At 49.6% G+C, this 19,609-nt stretch overlaps 1 protein-coding gene across 1 annotated transcript in view; it reads left to right on the top strand.

Annotated features, from left to right (window-relative positions):
- Positions 1-248: 248 nt before the first annotated feature.
- EPHB1 (EPH receptor B1) overlaps positions 249-19,609 on the top strand; it is a 504,178-nt gene continuing 484,817 nt past the window's right edge. Inside the window, exon 1 of the mRNA XM_078071630.1 lies at positions 249-340. The gene's annotated coding sequence lies outside the window, so the exon portion shown is untranslated. The remainder of the gene's footprint in view (positions 341-19,609) is intronic.

Raw genomic sequence — 19,609 nt, 5'->3', positions numbered from 1 at the left:
TCTGTTGCCAAACACAGTTCCTAAACAATGCAGGTGTTGTTTGTTTTCTTTATTGGCTAGAAAGACTCTTTATGTAAAATGTCAGGGAACAGAAAGAAATGGGTTCATTTCCGGCTGGTTTAGAGCTGCACTTGGGGCTCAGACATTGCCAGGAGGCAAGAGCCTCTGCAGAGAAATGATTCTTCCTCTCTGCCCACAGTCACTGCCCACAGACTCCTCTCTGAAGATCTGAGAGAACCAGAGCACAGGGGAGCCAGGGAGAGGGCTGTCTTCGGGCAGCGATCTGTGGGTGCTTTTGCTTCGCCTGCACGGACACGGCCTGATTTCCCGGGGACCGGCGGTGAGTTCACAGTCCTCCCCCTCCTGGCGGTGGGTCAGAAGCAGCCCCCACTGACTGCCACTGGCTGCACAGGTACTGGGGAATGGGGGATGCTCAGGGCTCTGGGCGCTGGAGGAAGGCGATGGCATCCTGAGGAGTGTTGGCAGCCATACTGTGGGCATGTGGGCGGTACTCCTCGCCTAGGCCCAGACGCTAACCTTTTCCATCGGTCCTCTGGCCTCTGGCCCCCACCCCAGGAGGCAAATCCTCTGGCTCCTGAGCATAGCCATCATTTTCTGTGAAGGACAGGGGGTTGGCGTGGGCTCCATGCTGATGGCAGGCAGGTGCAGTCACCCTGTGCGGTATGCGGCATCTGCACACTGGGCCTCCCGGTCCAGGAGCAGCGTGTGAGCACCGTGTAGCTGGTGCCTCCCGCTCCAAGTCATCAGACCAGGCTCCTCCTCATCTGGCCGCAGAGGACCCCGCTCCTCTTGGCTTACATCCTGCTCAGCAAACACACATTGTTGTCCTCCAAACCCTGCCTGAAGTTAAGGAAAACAGCACTCGGATCTCCGAGCAGAAGCTAGCTACCCTGCTCCTCTTGCTTCTTCCTCTTTCCATCACCAACAAACATTTCCTGAGCACTGGTCTGTGCCTGGACCTGTGCTGGGGGTGAGGGATGGAGATGTGTGGCTACCCTCCAGGGCTCCCAGGCTACGACAGGAGCCAGATGCACAAGCCAGCTATGATGCTGCCACAGCGCTATTTCTCACTGACCCTTCTTCGAGGACTCATTCTTGAGTGTGGGCTCATCTTACTCCTCTTCTGAGTCTCCAGGCCCCATGTCCATTTCCTTCACTGGGTTCTGCTATCCTGCAACCTAGACAATGAACAATTTCTTCTGTCTTATATGACAATGAGTCCTTCCCTGGGATTGTTGCAGGCAGAGAAGCAAGCATTCACTGTGTGTGTGTGTGTGTGTGCACGTGTGTGTATGTGTGAGTTTCAGGAGTTCCATCACGTCTGCAGAGGAAGAGGCCTGGACCAGAGTGTGGGCTTGGGGGACAATGATGTGAGGAGAGACCAGGTAGTAGGTTCTTGCCAAGTTGAGTTCGCCAAGCTCCCGACCAGACAGCACAGGGCTCTGAAATAACAAACAGCCCCAGGTCAGACAGCCATGACCTGCCTGAGCTGTGGGGGTGGGAAGTGGGAGGTGGGAGAGGCTGGGTGCTCTGTGCTCCAGGTGTCCCTGCAAAGTCAAAAGCCACTAATGGAAATAACCACCGGGGCATGATTTTTCATGCCCTGATTCCAATCACAGACCTGTCATCCAAGAAGAATATTGAAGGGGAAATTCCATTTCCTTTTAAACCAAATGTTCCCCACAGAAGCCAAAGGCTTGTGGGAACAATCCTGATTGGAAAGGCTTGAGCATATATTGTTCTGGCTTCTCGAGTGAGATGTGACAACACTCATCATTTATTGAGAGGCGAGTTTACAGAGAGAGGGGGCTTGCCCACACATGGCAGTGACCTTTCTGGCTTCCTTGGACCAGATACTCAACTCACAGGAGGAGCCTGGGGCCCATCTGGTCTTCGTGAACAGATGGATGTGGGTCCTGGCAGGTGGGGAAGCTGGGCAGGAGGCACTGCACAGCAAAGGTGCCACATTAGGGCCCAGTGGAGCCCCCGAGGGGAAGAAGGGCCTCTGTACTGCTCCCAGAGAAAAGCGCAGAGCTCAGTGTGCACACCCTTCTGCTTCTGCAGTTCATCCACACACAGGGCATTTATTAAAGGACAGAGAAAGAAAGAAGGTGATAGGCCCCACGGCCTCAGCAGTTGACACTGGGTCAGACAGCCAAGGTCCTCTCCCTGGTCTGCCACATGTAACCTGTGAACACTGATGGCTGATAGTTTCTGCTTTAAGTGCTTAGAAGAACTGCACTCAGTGAATCCTCACAGCCACCAGGGTATACAGTCCTACTGTGGTCTCCATTTTATACTAAGAGAAGCTGAGGTTCAGAGAGGTTAAGTAACTTGCCTCAGGTCACACAGCCAGGAAGAGCTTCTGGGCTTTTCACCACTTCACTGGACCCCTCCCTTGTCCTCCTGGCATTGCTGTCCTCCGTGTCCATGTGGAGGAGACAACCTCCTGGATGGGTTCTTTTACATATTCACGGGGACTTCCCACACAGGTGAAATCGGCCCACATGGCCACCCTTCGTGTATGGTAATGGCCTAGCAAAATCTGGCCCCAAGGGGAATATGTGAAAGGCAGGCCTGTTGCTGTGGGCAGTATTTTATTTACTCCGCAAGTATGACTTACTCTTGAATCACGACCTCCTGTCTTCTGCTGCGTGTGCATTCTCTGTCTGGGACAAGACCTGCCCAGAGCAAAAACATGCCCCATGGTGTCACCAGCAGGGGGTACTGGGTAAGGGCAGCTCCTCCAAAACACCTCAGGGCAGTTGGCTGCAGGCGGGTCTGTGCCTTTCAGGCTTCAGGACAAGGGAGGCCAGGACACAGCACAGGGAGAGTGACCAACGCCCTGGGCCGGTCAGACAATATGAGGGCTCTGTGTCCAGTTCCATTTTAAACAGTAACTTTTCCAATTGCAAATGAGAAGCAGTTTATGCTCATTGTAGAATATTTGAGAAATACAAAATAGAAAAGAATCATCACCCAGAATGCCACCGATATGTATTCCCACTGCTCACATTTAAGGGTGTTCCTTCCTGTTTTGTGTGTGGGTCTGGGCATGCACCTGTGTGCATACGTATGTGTGAGTGTGCAATGTGGGTGTGCAGCTGCGTAATACTGAGTACATAACTATGCATATTGCTTTTCTCCATATTCCTCACAAAGATGGTGTTTGATGGCTGTATATGTGGACATGGCAATTGATTTGCCCACCTTACCAGATATTCCTCCATAATAAAGGCCGACACATCAAGGGAAGAGCTGTAAGAGCAACACTTGGTTACATATGTAGATCATTTCTTTAGGATGGATTTCTGGAAGTCAGATTATGGAAATAAAAGCTAGGAGCATTGTCAAGGGCCTTGATATCCACTGCAAAGCACCAGCCCACCTTTAAGGGGCTTTGACACAAGAGAACATGTCCAGGGCCAAGTGATTGGTCTGATGTGGCTGTCTGCTCCCTTGAAGGATGATTGAGAAGAGGAGAACCCTTTCACTTTGAAAGGAGGTGGTGCGAACAGAGCAGCTAGCTGCCTTGAAATATTTGAGGGGACATCTTGTGAGAAGGGGAGGGAACTCTTACGGTGACTCCATTAGGTGAAAACTAGCACCATGGAGTAGCATCTTGGCTTAACATAGGAAGATTTGCAAGAAAAGAAAAGCCTAGTGTTGGCTGGAGGCTTTGCCTCACACTGCAGGACGGAACTCGTTACGGGGTGTGTGGGGTGGTGAGGCCCACGGTGCCTGCTGAGACAGAGGCTGCCGGCTGTGGGTGTGCGCCTTCCTGGAAGCGTTCACAGAGGTGGGGTGTAGACAGGCCAAATGGTAAAATGCCTTGTTATAAAAGGGCCTGGGGTTCGGAGGCACCTGAGTGGCGCAGTTGGTTAAGCGTCCAACTCTTGGTTTTGGCTCAGCTCGTGATCTCGGGGTCTTGAGATCGAACCCCACCTTGGGCTCCCCGCTCAGTGAGGAATCTGCTTAAGATTCTCCCTCTCCCTCTCCTCACCCTTCAAATAAATAAATAAATAAATAAATAAATAAATCTTAAAAAAAGGAGGGGTGGGGGAGAGGAGAGGGGCTAAACATTAGTACCATTCCTACAAGATACAGTCTTTCAAAGTGTATTTTCCAGCACCTTACGTTCTTTAATTTGTTCTTGCTTCTAATCACACACACACAGACTGCTGACCGTCTGATGAGCCTCCACGCAGGGCTAGGGTTTGGTTCTTTCAGTAAGGCCCGCAGGTTCCCACCTTCACGTCAATGGCATTAAGCTTCTCAGACCTGTTCTAATCAATATTAGCACTTTGAAATAAACTATTCGGCTATTGGGAAAAGCACCACAGATGAAGCTGATGGGGCTGGGAGAGAAGTGCCAGCTAGCTGCCAGGCGGGGCCGCGGAGCGGGAGGTGGGGGGAGGTTGTCGCCTGACGCAGACGTGTCCCCAGGTTCAGACAGAGACGCTGTGTGTACAGCACGGCTGTGCAGGTGGTCCAGATGCAGAGGCCCGTGGGCACGGGCTGTCCTGCACCGGGGGTATGATGCAAAGCTGCAGCCGGACCCCCTGTGGCAGGGCCTGGGTGGCACACTTTCCAACTTACCTTCAGCAGGGAGCCCTGAACAGAATTTGCTTTAAAACCAGCAGGCTGTATATCTATGGGGCCATGTGTAGAGATTCCTGAAGCAGCTCGAGGCTGGGATAACCTTAGGGGTGCCTGGACAGTTGACTCGTTGACTCTGGAAAGTTCTACAAGGCTAGCTGAAGAGCTGAGCAGTCCCTTAGCTGAGCCATGGATCGGTAAATGGCTTCTTTCCATCTGCTAGCTTCTCTGGCTTCCAAGTGAAGGGGGTTGAGGGGCTGCAAAGGCTGGGGCTGCCCTCCCACCCTCCACCTCCAGGGCCAATTTCCATAGGGATGAGATCCAGAGGCCAATACGCCTCCTGCCCCAGGAATGCAAACTTGCAATCTCTTGCTGGGAGTTTGCAGCTGCTGCCTGTCAGGCCGAGATTGTTGAGAGGCTGCTCCAAGCTCCAAACTGCCGCTAAAGCCACATGCTCTGGAGAATGGGGTGCTGGGCTAGCTCCAGGACCCAGCCTGGGCATCAGGGAGCAGATGCAACAGGGAGCAGGTTTGTGGCCTCAGCCTCCCCATGGGGCCAGATCTCTGGGTTTCCCTTGTCCATACCTTGTCTTTAGGCAGATTGACCTCGCACACCCCTCCCGCCCTCAACCTTCATCGTCTCCCATGAAAAGATTCCTTATGTATTTGTTTTTGTTGTTGCCAAAAATCATTTGTATTTTAACTCAGGGTGGGCACTTCATTCATTCATCCACCATCCCATGCACCACCACATGCCAGGTACTGTACTAGGATCTGGGCTGAATGGGCACATACTTCGGCTCATCCCGGGCATGCCTTCCTCCAAAGTGGATGGTTCTACGTTCCAATGAGCCCTCACGTCATGGAAGGGGAAATGTTTGGGCTCCTTATCACCCCATGGAGGTTCACTGGGCCTTCCTGTAAGTCTGGCCAGGGGGCTTGGAGCCAGAATACAGACTTGGGCAGTGAGGAGTTTTAGCTGAAGGGGCACAGGGCAGGAGTGTCATGGCAGGCAGCGAGTCCTTCGGGGTAACTACCTTGTCCTACTCCCTGTGCCTGGCACCATTGTTGGCACATTAGGTGCTTCATAAACGGTTGTTGGATGAATGACCCAAGTCCCGTCCTTAGAAAGCAAGGGTCAAGACAGGAGGTGCGTGAGGTCCTGGGGAATGGATAGGCCCCAGACTGCAGGGAAAGGCAGTGACCTGGAAGCTGGGAGGGAGCAGGACTGATAGTGAGGCAACACCACAGGTGGAGAGAAGCTGGAGTTATCCGGAGTCCCAGGTGGACACATGGAGACTGGCCTTGGGTAAGACAGAGGACACAAGCATTTTGTCCTCTTCACAGGACAATCTCTGTAAAGGGTTGGGGAATGAAGCATTCAGGATGGTCTCCTCTGCAAAGGCTTTCTTCCTGGCTTTGGAACACCAGCCTCTCCTGGCTTCCTTCCTACCTCCCTGGTTGCTCCTTCTCTGTCTACCCTTTCCTTCTTTATCCTCATTGTTACAGCCTGCCGTGTCTCCCATCTGGTCCCTCCTGTTCTCTTCATACGCACTCTCTCTGGGTTATCCAGTCTTGGCCCATGACTTTAAGGATAATCTCTATGCTGAGACATCCGAATTTCCATCTCCGACATGACTGCTCCCCTGAGCTGCGGATTTGTACTGCTTGACAACTCACGACTTGTCCAAACTAAAACTTTTTTCACTCTCTGTCCTCCCTTGTGACTTCTTTGCCTTTGCCACTCATTTGCCCATCTCAGTAAATAGCATTAGAACCTTCCAAGTCAAGGCTGGGACGAGAGTGAGGTGAGCACAGCAGTTCAGGAGGCCCTCACCCTCAGGGGCCCACCTATACCTGCATGGCCCTGACAGCAAGGGCCTCCTTGAATATTGTGCCCTTGGTACTCGTTTCCTCTCCACCCTGACTACACCAAGCGGCTCCAGCCAAATGCCTAGAAATCACACTTGATTCCTCTTACTTTTTAACACCTATATTCAGTCCTTCAGGAGGCCGTGTTGACTCTGCTGTGAGCTTAGCAAATGCAGCCAGTTCTCTCTACTTCCATTCCTAGCACCCCAGCCCCGTCCTTGTCATCCCTCCCCTGGACCACTTATGGGGTTCCCTTGGTTCCATTCTTGCCTTCCCCCAATCTATTTTCCACACAGCAGCCAGAAAGGCAATTTCCATTTTTACAAAAGTAATATACGGACTCAGTGTTAAAAGATGACTCGTTCTATAAGGCTTCTAATGGAGAAGAGCACACTGCTGTCCCAGCCCTCTTTGGTCACATGTCACGCTTCCCAGAGGTGAGCTTTTGCAGCCCTCAGCAGCTGCTGCCATCCTGACACTGCTAACATTTGACTTGTACGTTTTACTTATTTTCTACTGAATTCCAAATGTGGAATAAGACTTACCTCTCTTATCCCCCGCCCCCATCACGCAGATATGTGGCGATAACATCTTTCTAATTTAGCTACATCACAAGTAGGAGGAAGTCAGCTGTCCATGTGCAGTTGCTGTCTGGGCGGGGTGGGAGGTATGTGGGAGTCCCACTGTCTCTCTCGTGGATCTTCAACCCATTCTCTTGTGTTCAGCCCCGCTTGTGACAGTCTTCAGAGCCGTCTCCCTACTTCCAGTTCTAGATGCTGAGGCAGGAACCAGCTTCCTTCCTGGCTCCCCTCCCTTCAGACAAGCATGGTTCTCCCTTGGTCAGGTCAGTCTGACAACGTGGCCATCCTTGTCCATCTGCTTTCCATATTGCACCTTGTTCATATGTCTTGTCCACTGTCATCTCCCTCTTATTCTTTATGTCTTTATGGGTTCATTCTGCTTTTACCTCGTCTTCGTCATTTTGTTGGGATTTGGGGAGGACACATGTAGTCAATCCATCATGTTCAACTTGGAAGTCAAGGTAGTACCGTTGTGTTCAGCATACACTGCTCAAACTTTTTTCTTCTCAAAAAGTCTTTGCTTTCTTTTTTTTTTTTTTTGAGAGATTTATTTATTTATTTGAGAGATGAAAGCACAAGCGAGGGGAAGAGCAGAGGGAGAGAGAGAGAGAAAGAATCTTAGGCAGGCTCCACACCCAGTGTGGAGCTCGACATAAGGCTTGATCTCACGACCCTGAGATCACGACCTGAGCTGAAACCAACTGAGCCACCCATGTGCTCCTCAAAAAATTCTTTCTTGAATGATCAAGGGACATACTATAGATATAAATGTTGTCATGTATAACATTGTCATGACCTATGCTGATCTAGGGCATAGAATAAAAATGTTAAAATTATCAATACATTCAACAATGTTCATTCAAAAGTACTGATTGAGCATTGACTATATGCTAAACACCTCTTCAGGGGTTTGGCATAAAGAGAACAAAATAGACATGTTGCCCACCCTCACGGACATTCATCCACACTGGGGGACAGGCCAGATAATAGTCAATTACCACAATAAATTCGAATGTCTCAGCATAGAGATTATCCTTGAAGTCATGGGCCAAGACTGGATAACCCAGAGAGAGTGCGTATGAAGAGTACAGGAGGGACCAGATGGGAGACACGGCAGGCTGTAACAATGAGGATAAAGAAGGAAAGGGTAGACAGAGAAGGAGCAACCAGGGCAAATTGTAGAGTTTTAGAAGGTGGTGAGACCTGCAGAAAAAAATGAGCGGTAAAGCTGGGTAAGGAGGATACAGACTGCCAGGATAGGGACAGTTTGCATGATGCAACAGTGTAGACAGGCAGGGCTCTGCTGACAGGTGGCTTTTGAGCCTAGATGTGCTGGAGGAAGGGGATACATTGTGGGCTATCTGGAGAAAGAGTGTTCAGGACAGAGGGAACCGCAAAGGCCCCGGAGCAGAAGCATTATAGTGGCAGGGAGGCCAGGGTCCCAGGGATGGCATGAGCGAAGGGCAGTGGGAGGTGGTGAGGGGAGAGAAGTCATGAAGAGGGGATACCATAGAGACCTTGTAAATGCTTGTAAGGACTTCGGATTTCTGCCCCCAGTAAGATGGGAACCAAGGGGGCTCTCTGAGCATGGGAGTGTTGTAAACTGGTCTGCTTGGCAATTCAAGAGGCTCTCTCTGTGTGGCAAATAGATTGTAGGGGCAAGAGGAGAAAAAGCCAGTTTTAATCACCCAGGTGTGGGATGACAGTGGCTTAGGTGGGGGTGGCAGCAGAGGGGTTGGTGAGAAGCGTTGGGTACTGGACATACATCAAAGGTAAACCCCACAAAATTTTCTTAGGGTTTCAAGGAAATAGAGTCAAGGGATGACTCCAAGAATTTTAGCCTGAGCCTTTTGGCAAAGGCTGAGGGGTAGAGGAATTTGGGGGGGTGGGGGAGATTCATAAATAGCCAGAGAATCAGAGCCATGAAATCAAGCCAAAGGGTGGTAGGAAATAACACAGAGGACTCTTCTATGTAGTTTAGATCCCTGATGACTCTCTGTTGCACACAAAATCAAGCTTTGTGTCAAGATGATTGGGAACTTACAGAACTGGCTTCCTCCCACCTTTCCCACCTGACTCTTTATCCCTCTCCCCAGCACCCACTGCCCTCCAGCTACAGCAGCCTTCGGGATATTTGCCCTAGCTCCTCTGCTTGAAATGCTCTTTTTAATTTTTTTTTTTTTTTTTTTTTTTTGCGGGGCAGGGGAGTCTGAAATGCTCCTAATCCAGGTTTCTCCTTCTTATCATTCAAATCTTAGTCAATGTCACCAACCCAGAGAAGCCTTCCCTGGCCACCCAATTTACTACTTTAGATTATATCATACCGTTTTAATTTCATCATAACACGTTCCAAAAACTGGTATTTTCTTGCTTGTGTGTTTATTTACTATACAAACTTATTAACCTGCCTGAGATATATTAGAATGCAAGTAGCCTTGCCTGTCTTGTTTCCTGCTGTGTTCCCAGGCCTAGACCCACACCTGGCACATAGTAGAGGTTTCACATTGCTGAACGAATGAGCATCACATAGAGCTTTCCCTCTGAAGGTAATTTTCCTGCCCACTCCCCCACCTCTACCCCCAGCTCACTCTTTGGTTTTAATGTGGAGTGGTTTTCTGCCAGGACCTGGATGGGCTGCACTTTACAACTTCTGATCAGCTAGAAGCTTCTGGTTTCCCAAGAGGGTTGTTGGTGGTGCAGAATCTCTGCTAACATTCTGGGAATCAGTAAGAGAGCAGATAGTCAGCAGGCTGGGTTGGAGCCTGAAATGTCTCCCTCCCTGCTCAGGGAAGCGCCAGGAATCTGGAGAATCTTCTCTTCCTTCAGTCTCAGCCAAGCTAGAAATACCATTATCAGAAGGAAATGAAGAGACCTTGTTTGACCCTAAGATGGGGATGCTTCTCCAAGAGACCTCTGATTTTAGTTGCTTTCAGTTGAATAAGGCTATGGGATGGGGGAGGGGCTGAATAAGGTCCTTTTTCCTTAAGGAGGGAGAGAAGAAGGATTTGGGTGCTGTTTGTTCCTCATCCTGGCTGCTTTTAGATGACCTGAGAAAGCAAATCTCTACTCATCCCCTCAAGGTATTTTGACTTCAATTTTTGTCCCCAGCAATCCATCCTATACCCTGTAGCCAGAATGATCTTTCTCTCAGATAAATCTTTCTGTGCTTTACTTTAGATATTTTCTATTGCCTTGTCTCTAGGTTCACTAATCCTCTGTTCAACTGTGCCCACTTTCTTTAACATATTAATCATAGCTATTTTAAAATGTTCTAACTTATTTCTATTATTCGTTTTTCCCTCCTTATCATCAATCACATCTTCTTGTCTCTTTGCATATCTAGTAATTTTTTATTACACATTGGTCATCGTGTATAATAGAATCATAGAGGCTTTGGGTGATATTCTCAACCAGCAAGGATTCCTTCTTTGTTAGGTAGGTAGGGTAAGAAGACTAACACCTCAGTCCTACCAGAGATTGAGCTGGGTTGGAAATGGATTGCAGTTTTAGTAAGACTCAGCTAATCTGTAGTTTGTCCTTGTTCCTTGAGTGAAATCTTTCTGAAGTTTTGATTTACAACCTGCTGGCACTCTCTTCTCAGCCATGAAAGTTCCTTCCTCTTTAAAGGATGTATCACTGGGCCAGCAAACTAATGGCTCAGGTCACATCATGTCCTCTGCCTGGTTTTGTATGGCCCACAAACAAGAATCGTTTTTACAGATGAAAATTTGCAATCTGTTTGGTGATGGGGAGCATTAAGTCTGAATCCCTACTAAGTGAAATTCTATCTTATCCAAAAGAATTCGGTTCTTCTTATAAGTAGACCTGTATTACAAAAAAATTCATCTTCTATCATTTTTATTGCAATTTGAATTTAGTCAAAAAATTTGTGAAAATCTGTTTTCTCTTTTTATGTAAATACCTTTATAATAGCCTCACTTTTGCCTCTTGGTCTGCAAGGCATGTATATAAATATTTACTATAAAATAAATATATATTGGGGCATCTGGGTGGCTCAGTTGGTTAGGTATCTGACTCTTGATTTTGGCTCAGGTCATGAACTCAGGGTCATAGGATCGAGGCCCATATTGGGCTCTGCGCTCAGTGGGGAGTCTGTTGGTGTTCTCTCTCTCCCTCTCCCTCTGCCCTTCACCCCTTCTCTAAAGTAAGTAAGTAAATAAATAATAAAATAAATATATATTATATCTAATAAGTAATAATAATAATTATTATTAAATAAAATGTTTACATAAGAAGTTTGCTAACCTCTGGTGTATCAGTTAGAGTTTGATCAGAGCAGCAGAGCCAATAAGAATGACATGGAATAATGATTATATGGATTAGACCTTATGCAGTTGTGGGAGCTGGTAGGGGAGTCTATGGAAACCTGCTGCATCTGTGTTTAGTGGTGGGCCAGAAGTTGCTATAGATCAGCAGAGTACTGTTGTCTCAATCCACTTCCCAAATCTCAAATTTATCTTGTGACCACCCATAATCTGGTACCAAACAAGGAAAAGAATTCTGGGAAAGGCACTTCCAATTTAGCTAAGCTAACACAGTTAGCACCACTGATATTTTGAGCTTAGATCTTTATCTTTCCACTCTGGGTGTGTTCAAAATCTGGCAAGTATCCTAAAAGACACTGGCATGTTTGTCACAGCCCCCCTCCCTCTGATTGTGGGGGAGGGGGGAGAGACTTCATTCCTTTTTCCAGTCCTGGTGCCCAGCCTCTAGTGTTGTCCTAGGTCAAAACCAGGTTTGCCTGCGGGCTCCTCTTATTTCCAGTCCAGCAGCCAGCCCGGACGACCTTGAAGACTTTCCTTGTTCCTCTTTCCTTGGTAAGATTCCCCTGGCTGGGCCAAGTGCCATCACCAGCCTGTGCCCTGAACTGGCAAGAGTCTCCAAGGAAGAAGAGAGCCAACATTCATCAGCTCACCTAGGAAAGGCTTTTCCTTCCCTAGACTTCATTGCCTCCATCGTACTCTTAGATCCTAAAAAAAAAAAAAAAGATTTAATAAAAGAACTTTAATTTTTTCCAATTTTTCCTTTTTTCCCTAGTCATTGCAGCAGGAACATTGGCCTGCAGCAACCTTCCCTAGCCTGCCTGAATGCAGAAGTCTCTCTCAGGTCAATTCATTAGGGCTGCTTCCTGCTTTGATTGAACTTTCCCATTGGCCTCAGGAGAAAATCCTGTCTCAGCACACGTGGTTCTCCATGCCCTCTACTAACTTATTCAGTCTCACCACCCAGACTTACACTTTCCCACACACTGCATATTCTCTCGAGCCTCGGTGCTTTTACCCATTACAGTGTCTGCCCGAAATGTCCTTACCTGATTTCCCACTTAACAAACATCAATTAATCCCTCAAATTCCAGCTCAAACGCCAAATTCTCTGTAGCAGGCTTCGGTGCCCCTTTCCCTGTGCTCTCTACTGCCGTGTACTTGTGTGCATGTAGGTTTATGATCTCCATTTCCAGCTGAGAGCTCATGGAAGAGGGATTGGGCCTTGTTCATCTCTGTGTCCCCAGCACCCAGGGCCGCTCCTGACATCCAGTAGACACCTACACTTGTACACGGAGAGAATGAAAGCAGGAGGGAAGGAAGAAAAGAAGACAGAACTAGGTAAAGAACAGAAAAGACAAATAGAGAAAATGATGGAAGCCCATCTTAGAAGGGCGTTCCAACTGAATCCAGAAATCACCATGATTAAGAGTCATTCCAACCCCCAGCCTGCCACAGGAAGATGCTTATACCACAGGTCTCTCTCCTCTGGAGACAGGGCTAGCTCACGCCTGCTATTTGCAGGAGTCTATTCCTAGCACACCTCTCCGATGAGCCAATCTGCCATCATGGTCTCTATGTGCTTTATTTGGACCAACTGGGCAAGCTGGGACTTGTCCATGGGCTGGAAACTTCTGCAAATAGTGTGTGGATCCCAGAATGGAAGGGCCATGGCTTGCTGGAGAGGTGGGGCCTGGCAGAAGTTTGTAAGCTGTTTTTGGAGGGAGATAGCCCAGGGTCTACCAGGCCCACAGAAGCAGACAGAATGGGCTTTGTTCTCCTCTAACTTCTTAGACCTCATACCCAGGCTCCAGGAATTACAGGGTCCACACAATGTCCCCAGGCTCTGCCTAGCTTTTCAGAGCCCTTTATATTTAATACTTTAGCAGGTGCATAAGCAGCCCTGGAAAAGCAACAAAATGAAACAAAAAAACCCTCCTGGAATCCCACTGTGAGACCTCAGTGTACCCAGGGCTTATTCACGGGATTGATCCACATTCTCTTCACATTGGTAAGTGCCCTCCCAGATTCCAAACGTCCTTCCTGGGACCTGAGCCCCAGAGCAGGTGGTGGTTGCTCACCTGTACCTGGGCCGAACCACCGACGGGCAATTTGCATTAGCCACACGTGGATGGCTGTCACTACCCTGGAGGAGGCAAGTTAATGATGTTCATTGAGGTTAACTGGAATCAATGGCCACTTAGCCCTTCTCTCACCCTGGGCTGAGGACCCTCTAAGATACTGCTGGTTGAGGTCGGGTTTTCCCGGAGCATGGAAAGGGCCGTCCCAAGAGGGCTGGTAGGGTCCTCCTTACTCCACATACCTCCTCATGGGCTCAAGGTCTTTTACTACCTGGAATAAGACTTCTTTCCCCCAACGGCCATGCCAGAGAGGGAGGGACAGGTTAACCCAGGGCAGCCACTAACCCTAGGATGGCAGCCAAGCAGCCCCTGTGATGGCATTGTCCCTGGAGGGCTCGGGGCAGACATCCTGAATCGATCCCGGCACTCTTGCGTGCTGCGCTAAGCTCTGGCCACAGTCCGCAAATGAGCACTCCAGGTAGCCCTCCCAATCAATCACGGTTGGCAGCAGAAATGAAATCCATTTGCCATCCTTACATTAATCTTTTATCAGAGATTAATTTGTCTGATTGGTTAGGGATTTCCCACAATAAAGCTTTGCCTAGCAGAGGCTGGGGCCCCGAGGGAATAGGGAGGATTTTCATTATCTTGATGGGACATTGAGGGAACGATCAAGAAGGCTGGAAACTTAGAGGCTCAGAGTGACTGAAGTGGTCGTTGAGAGCCCCGTCAGTGACGGCCCTCCAGGCTTGGCATGGCCCTCACATTTTCCTTGTTCTGCAGTGTCTGGCTGCTTGCAAAGTGTGTGCCTTTAACCCCATCACAATACAAACATGGTTCTGGCAGTATCTCCCATTTTATACATCTTATTCTCAGACTATCAGGTTTTATGTTCTATTCCATAGCCATCAGTTACTAGAGATTTGTAGCTTTTGGATTTCGGGGCACTGTCCTGAGATGTGGGGAGGACATGTGTCCTTCCACAGCCTTCTGACCCCAAATGATAAGGTCTAAGAGTGTTGGGCCTTGACTGTGGAAGGATGACCAGGCAGGATGGGTCAGGGTGGGCAGAGGGACAGCCATGCATGTGCATGAGCGTGTGCGACGTGTGTGTGTCCTGGGGCGTCAGCCCACCATTGGCCCTCAGCCATGTCGGTGCATGTCTGGAAGATTTGTTGAGGAGGGAATGGACTGTTTTTAAGAGGGACTGAGGAGCTTCTTGGGCAGGCAGGAGTTAGGCTGAGGAGCAAAACCTTTGTCTTTAGAGGGGCTGTCACTTGGATTTGTCCCCAGCTCAGTGTCCTATGGACACATGTAAAACTCCAGGTTCAGATGAAAGGAGACTCTTCAGCGGAGACCTTGAACGACATTGGGTGCAGGAGCAGCCTCGCTATGGCCCCCGGTGACAGAGCTTCCCTTCAGGCACAGAAGTCCTTGTGGCCTCAGCCCTCAGGCTCCGGACGCTATAGCCCCATTCTGGGGGCTTCAGGACTCCAGAGCTTTCTTGCTGTGGTGGCCGCACCGTGGCCCTGGACAAGAGGGAATGAAGGGGAGCGGAGTGCCTGTGCTAAGTGGCCAGTCAGCAGACACGTCCACAGCACAGGAGAGGTGGCTGAGGACTCCTGGAGATCAGCTTATCACAGAGCCGTGCTGATTTGTTCTAGTGTCTTCCTCCCGCGCTGGACTGTGCCCTCTTTGAGTCTAGGGACTGCACTCAGCATCGGACCTTGCATAAACTATTCTTGAATCAACAAATGAACACTGTGGAGTATATATAGTAATGTTTATAAATATTCTCCCCGGGAAACTTTGCATTCCTCCTGGGAATAAAATGTACCCCTGCCCACTTCCAGAGACAGTCTGGAAGAAAAGGGAAGAATTCAGATTTTGGAGCCAATAGAGCTGAGCCGGCAGTTACTACCCGTGTGGACGGGGGCGGGTCATTCAGCCTCCTTGAGTAAGAAGGGCAAAGTGTTCAGCCCGTTCCTGGTACCCCCGGACTGTGGTTGATGGCAGAGAAAGAAAGCCCAGATACAGCAGGTTGGGCATGGGCATGGATTGGAACACGGGGTCTTTTCGGTCAGGATTCAGTTTCACTCCACCCACGGCACTGGCTTCACTGGGACCCTGAGTGGGAAGGCGGGTTGGCAGAAGCAGCCAGAGGAGGAAACAAGCGTGGTGCGTGGGGTGAGGAGTTCTGGGGCTGGCCGGGCTGGAGGCACCCGTGCTCAGTCTCTGCCTGGCCGGGGCCTGGTCCCGGCCGACGTGCTGTAGCCCCGCACCGGCCCCGAGACCCCAGGCTGTTTGGAGCCCCCCGGGATGGGCTCACAGCTCCTCAAACCTTGCACGATGCGCCTGCCACTGTGGGTCTCGGGGAAACGGGTCACACTGGAGGTGGGAGGCCCCCCCGGAAGCGGTGGCTTGGTTTCTCCCGGGGAGTTTTCAAAAGCTTCAGTGGCATCAGCTGTTCCAAATGAAGATTCTGCAGGCAGGCGATGGGGGCCCCCATCAGTGTCTGCCTTCAGCTCAGGTCATGATCCCGGGTTCCCGGGATCGAGCCCCGCATCGGGCTCCCTGCTCAGCAGGAAGCCTGCTTCTCCCTCTGCCACTCCCCCTGCTTGTGTTCTCTCTCTCTCTGTCAAATAAAGTAAAGTTAAATAAAACAAAATAAAGTAACAATAAAATAAAATAAAATAAAATAACAGGAACATAGCTGAATAATTCAAATAGCACAGGTTGGCCGATGGTGGACCTCCCTCGCTTCTTCCACCCTGACGTGCTGTTCTCAAGAGAGCCCTTGCACTGGCCCCTTCTGTTCACCTCTCTCAAAAAGACACAATTGTACTTCAGTTTCTTGATTTTCCAGCTTCAACATTATCTACGGATTCGTTATTTCAAGATTAGGATTAGTCCCTTTACACACACACACACATTTCTACCCCTCCCTTCTCTCAATCTGCTTAGATCACAAGATTTGATTAAATAAGTATCCAGGGTTTACTATAGTACGACTATAAGTATAATTCACAATTAAGCAGCCTATTGTTCCGTGATTACATTTCCATTCTTTAACAATGTATTATTTATTGTTTTCTGGGAGGGTGGGGAAAGGTGATAATTGCCTCATTTTTTATTGGCTTTAACTTCCTGTCTCTATCACTAAATCTCCCCATTCTCTTCCCAACACAGCCGGGAAGTGCCAGGTGCACGTCCTCTTGGGGACATCTACCCGACTCTTCCATGCCTGCCGGTTTCTCTCCAGGCCTTCTGCACACCCGCGGCTGTCATCCGACGGCCTTCCTTCATGCAATCTCAGGAATTCACCTGTGTCCCGGGTCTGATTTCCTCCTCTTCCTTAGTGTTTTCCCTTGTTTGGCGAGTCACGATCTCTGGTGGCTCCCCAAGAAAGGTGCATGATTCTGAGACCTTGAATGTTTGTTGAATGTCTTAAAATGTCTTTATTGGTACTGATTAATAATTTGACTATTTATAATTGACTGATTTGTAACATGACTATTTGACATCATTTTTCCTCACCCCTTCGAAGGCCCTGCGGTGCTGTCTTCTAACTCATTCTGAGAAGTTTCTGGCTGGAGGTCCGATGCCATTCTTGTTCCTGATCCTTTGTAGGTGACTTTTATTTGTTTCTCTCTGGAAACTTTTGCCCCAGTGTTCTGAAACGTCATGATTACATGACTCAACAACATTTGCTTTTCACTCTCTGGGGCTGTACACTAGGACAGTATTTCCTATCCCACAGTCCTACATGGGGTCCTGGGGAAGGATCCAGAACAGCCATTCCTTCCTCTTCCCTTTTGGCCAAGTCCCAGTTGCATTGGATCGTCCACACCTCTACCAGGGAGCTCAGGGGTCAGTCTGAGTTGGCTAATCTCATCAAGTCCTTCTCGTTTCCCCTCGGCAGCAATTGGTTCAGGGATGGGCATGTCACCACTTCCAGCCAGTGTGACATGAGGGGAGGTCGGCTGGGAAAGGGCCCCTCACCCTGAATTAGGAGATGTCTGGAAGAAATAGCCCTTCTTCTTCCTGTCTGATCATGATGTCAGCTGCCATCTTGTGACCACAGGGGGATGGGGGCCGATCTTTGAGGAGAGAGGTACAAGCTGAGATGGCAGGGAGGAAAGAAGGGGAGGACCTGTGTCCTTCAGGGCACCATGGAACCACTGCATTAATCTGTCACAGCCACCCTACCTGGGAGCCCCTTGTTAGATGAGGTGATAGCTTCTCCCTGTTGTCTAGGTCCATTAATTTATTCCTTGCACCTGGAAGCTTCCTAACTGACAAGGTGAGTGATGTTGGCATGAATAAATTATAGTCCCAGCCCCCAGGGCCTGGATATATACTTAACTCATGGAGTTAGGCACAGGGGTCCAAGCCAGGTGCAGGTTTGGTCCTGGGAGTGAGATGTCAATCAGAGCCAGACAAGGGACACAAATGTAAGGTGGGGGTGTCTCGTGGTCAGGGCTTCACGCTCTGGAATCCCGGCTTTGATACTTGCTCACTTGGTGAACTTGGTGAGCTACTTCACTGTGCATCTAAGCCTGGCTTCCTCATCTGTATGATGAATGTACTCACAGTATCTGGTGTTGAGATTATCAAATGAGATAACACGTGAGAGCTCAGGACCTTTCCTGTGCAGAGTGAGTGCTCATGACTGCCAGGGCCCGGACCCACTGAATACTGAATCACGGCCTCTTCACGTCCTCGGCATAAGGGATGCTGAGTGTCCCAGCCGGGCTGTAGGTGAGACTGGGATGTCAGCTGTGGGGAGAACATATTCTCCCCAAGGCAGTGGGGAGGGGACTTGCGACAATTTGAAATATCTCCAATCCATGGAAGTCACGAGTTTGAAGGTTTAAAGAAAATACATTAGACCAGTAGTTCTCTCTCAACGTATACGTATATGCAGCGGGATCATCTAGGTGACTTGTGAAGCACAGCTTGCTCTGTCCCACCCCAGAGTCTCTGATTCAGTAGGTCCCGGAGAGCTTGTGAATTTGCATTTCTCGGAAGTTCCTAGGTGATTCCAATACTGCTGGTCTGGGTCACAGAGTTTGAGAACCACTGTATTAGGGGAAGTGGAGAGAGAGTAAGACCATTAGGGAAAATCATTTGCAGTTACTGTCTTTTTAAATTTTAAATTTTATTTTATTAAAATGATGTTATTATGGAAAAACGCAAACATACACAAAAGTAGAGAGGTGTATAATAAGCCCTCATGTCCCTACTACTCGGCTTCAACATATACCGACTCATGTCCCATCTTGTGTCACTGGATGCCCTCTGAATGCACCTCCTCCCTCCCCACAGCCAAGAGCACAGACCCCAGCCCCGTCTCTGGCTTGCTCCCAGTGCTCAGAAAGGGGCCACCTCTTTGGGGGCCAGCAGCATGGAGAGATGACCAAGTCAGGCTGTTTTTGAAGAGTTGGCACAGGCATCTGTTGATAGTCCTCTGTCACCCCCTCACATCCACCCCCACCATAGGTAGGCAGCTGAGGCGGTAGCGGGCTCTCCCTGGCCAGCTACACAGCTGGATGGCTACGGGCTCAGCTAGCTGTCACTACCAGTCTCGGGCTCTGAAGACTAGTTCTCCTCCAAACAAGCTGAGCCCCTGCCACTCCATCATTCAATCAACCACAGTGTGCCTGGTTCTGTTGGGGAGCCCGCAAAGAACAAGACCCAGTCCAGCTGGGAGACTTGGTCGATAAACTGGTGACCATGAGACAGCAGGCTGAGTGCCTGGGTAGAAGCTTCTGCAGAAAGCGTCAATGGGAGCCCAGAGGAGGATGCCCCGACCCCAGCTGGGGGGAGGCGGGAGATCTAGGGAAGCCTACCTGACTTGCTGATGCTGGCCCAAGTCTTCAGGGCCTAGGAGGAGAAGGTCCCGCCTCCCTCCTTCATGGGCCATGTGTCTCTTGCTGTGAGAGTCATCCCACCTCTTCTTAGCTCATGGGTCTTTCCTGTAATCTGTGTGCATTCTCCTTGTCCAGTGGCCAGAACACCACTGTCCTTCCCCTCCACACGGAGCCTGTGCCCAGCTGCCGCCCCTCTTGTGAGAGACGGTGTGGGTGAGGCATGCGGGGTGGCACTGTTGAGGGTTAGGGGCATGTTCCCAACACTTAGGCGCGAGGCTTGGAGGTCAGCTGCTCTGGAGT

Source organism: Halichoerus grypus, chromosome 1 (genome assembly GCF_964656455.1).
Source record: "Halichoerus grypus chromosome 1, mHalGry1.hap1.1, whole genome shotgun sequence".
In the NCBI taxonomy this organism is placed as follows: domain Eukaryota; kingdom Metazoa; phylum Chordata; class Mammalia; order Carnivora; family Phocidae; genus Halichoerus; species Halichoerus grypus.
The sequence above is the reverse complement of the archived record's forward strand: the minus strand, read 5'-3'. Positions and strand labels throughout refer to the sequence as shown.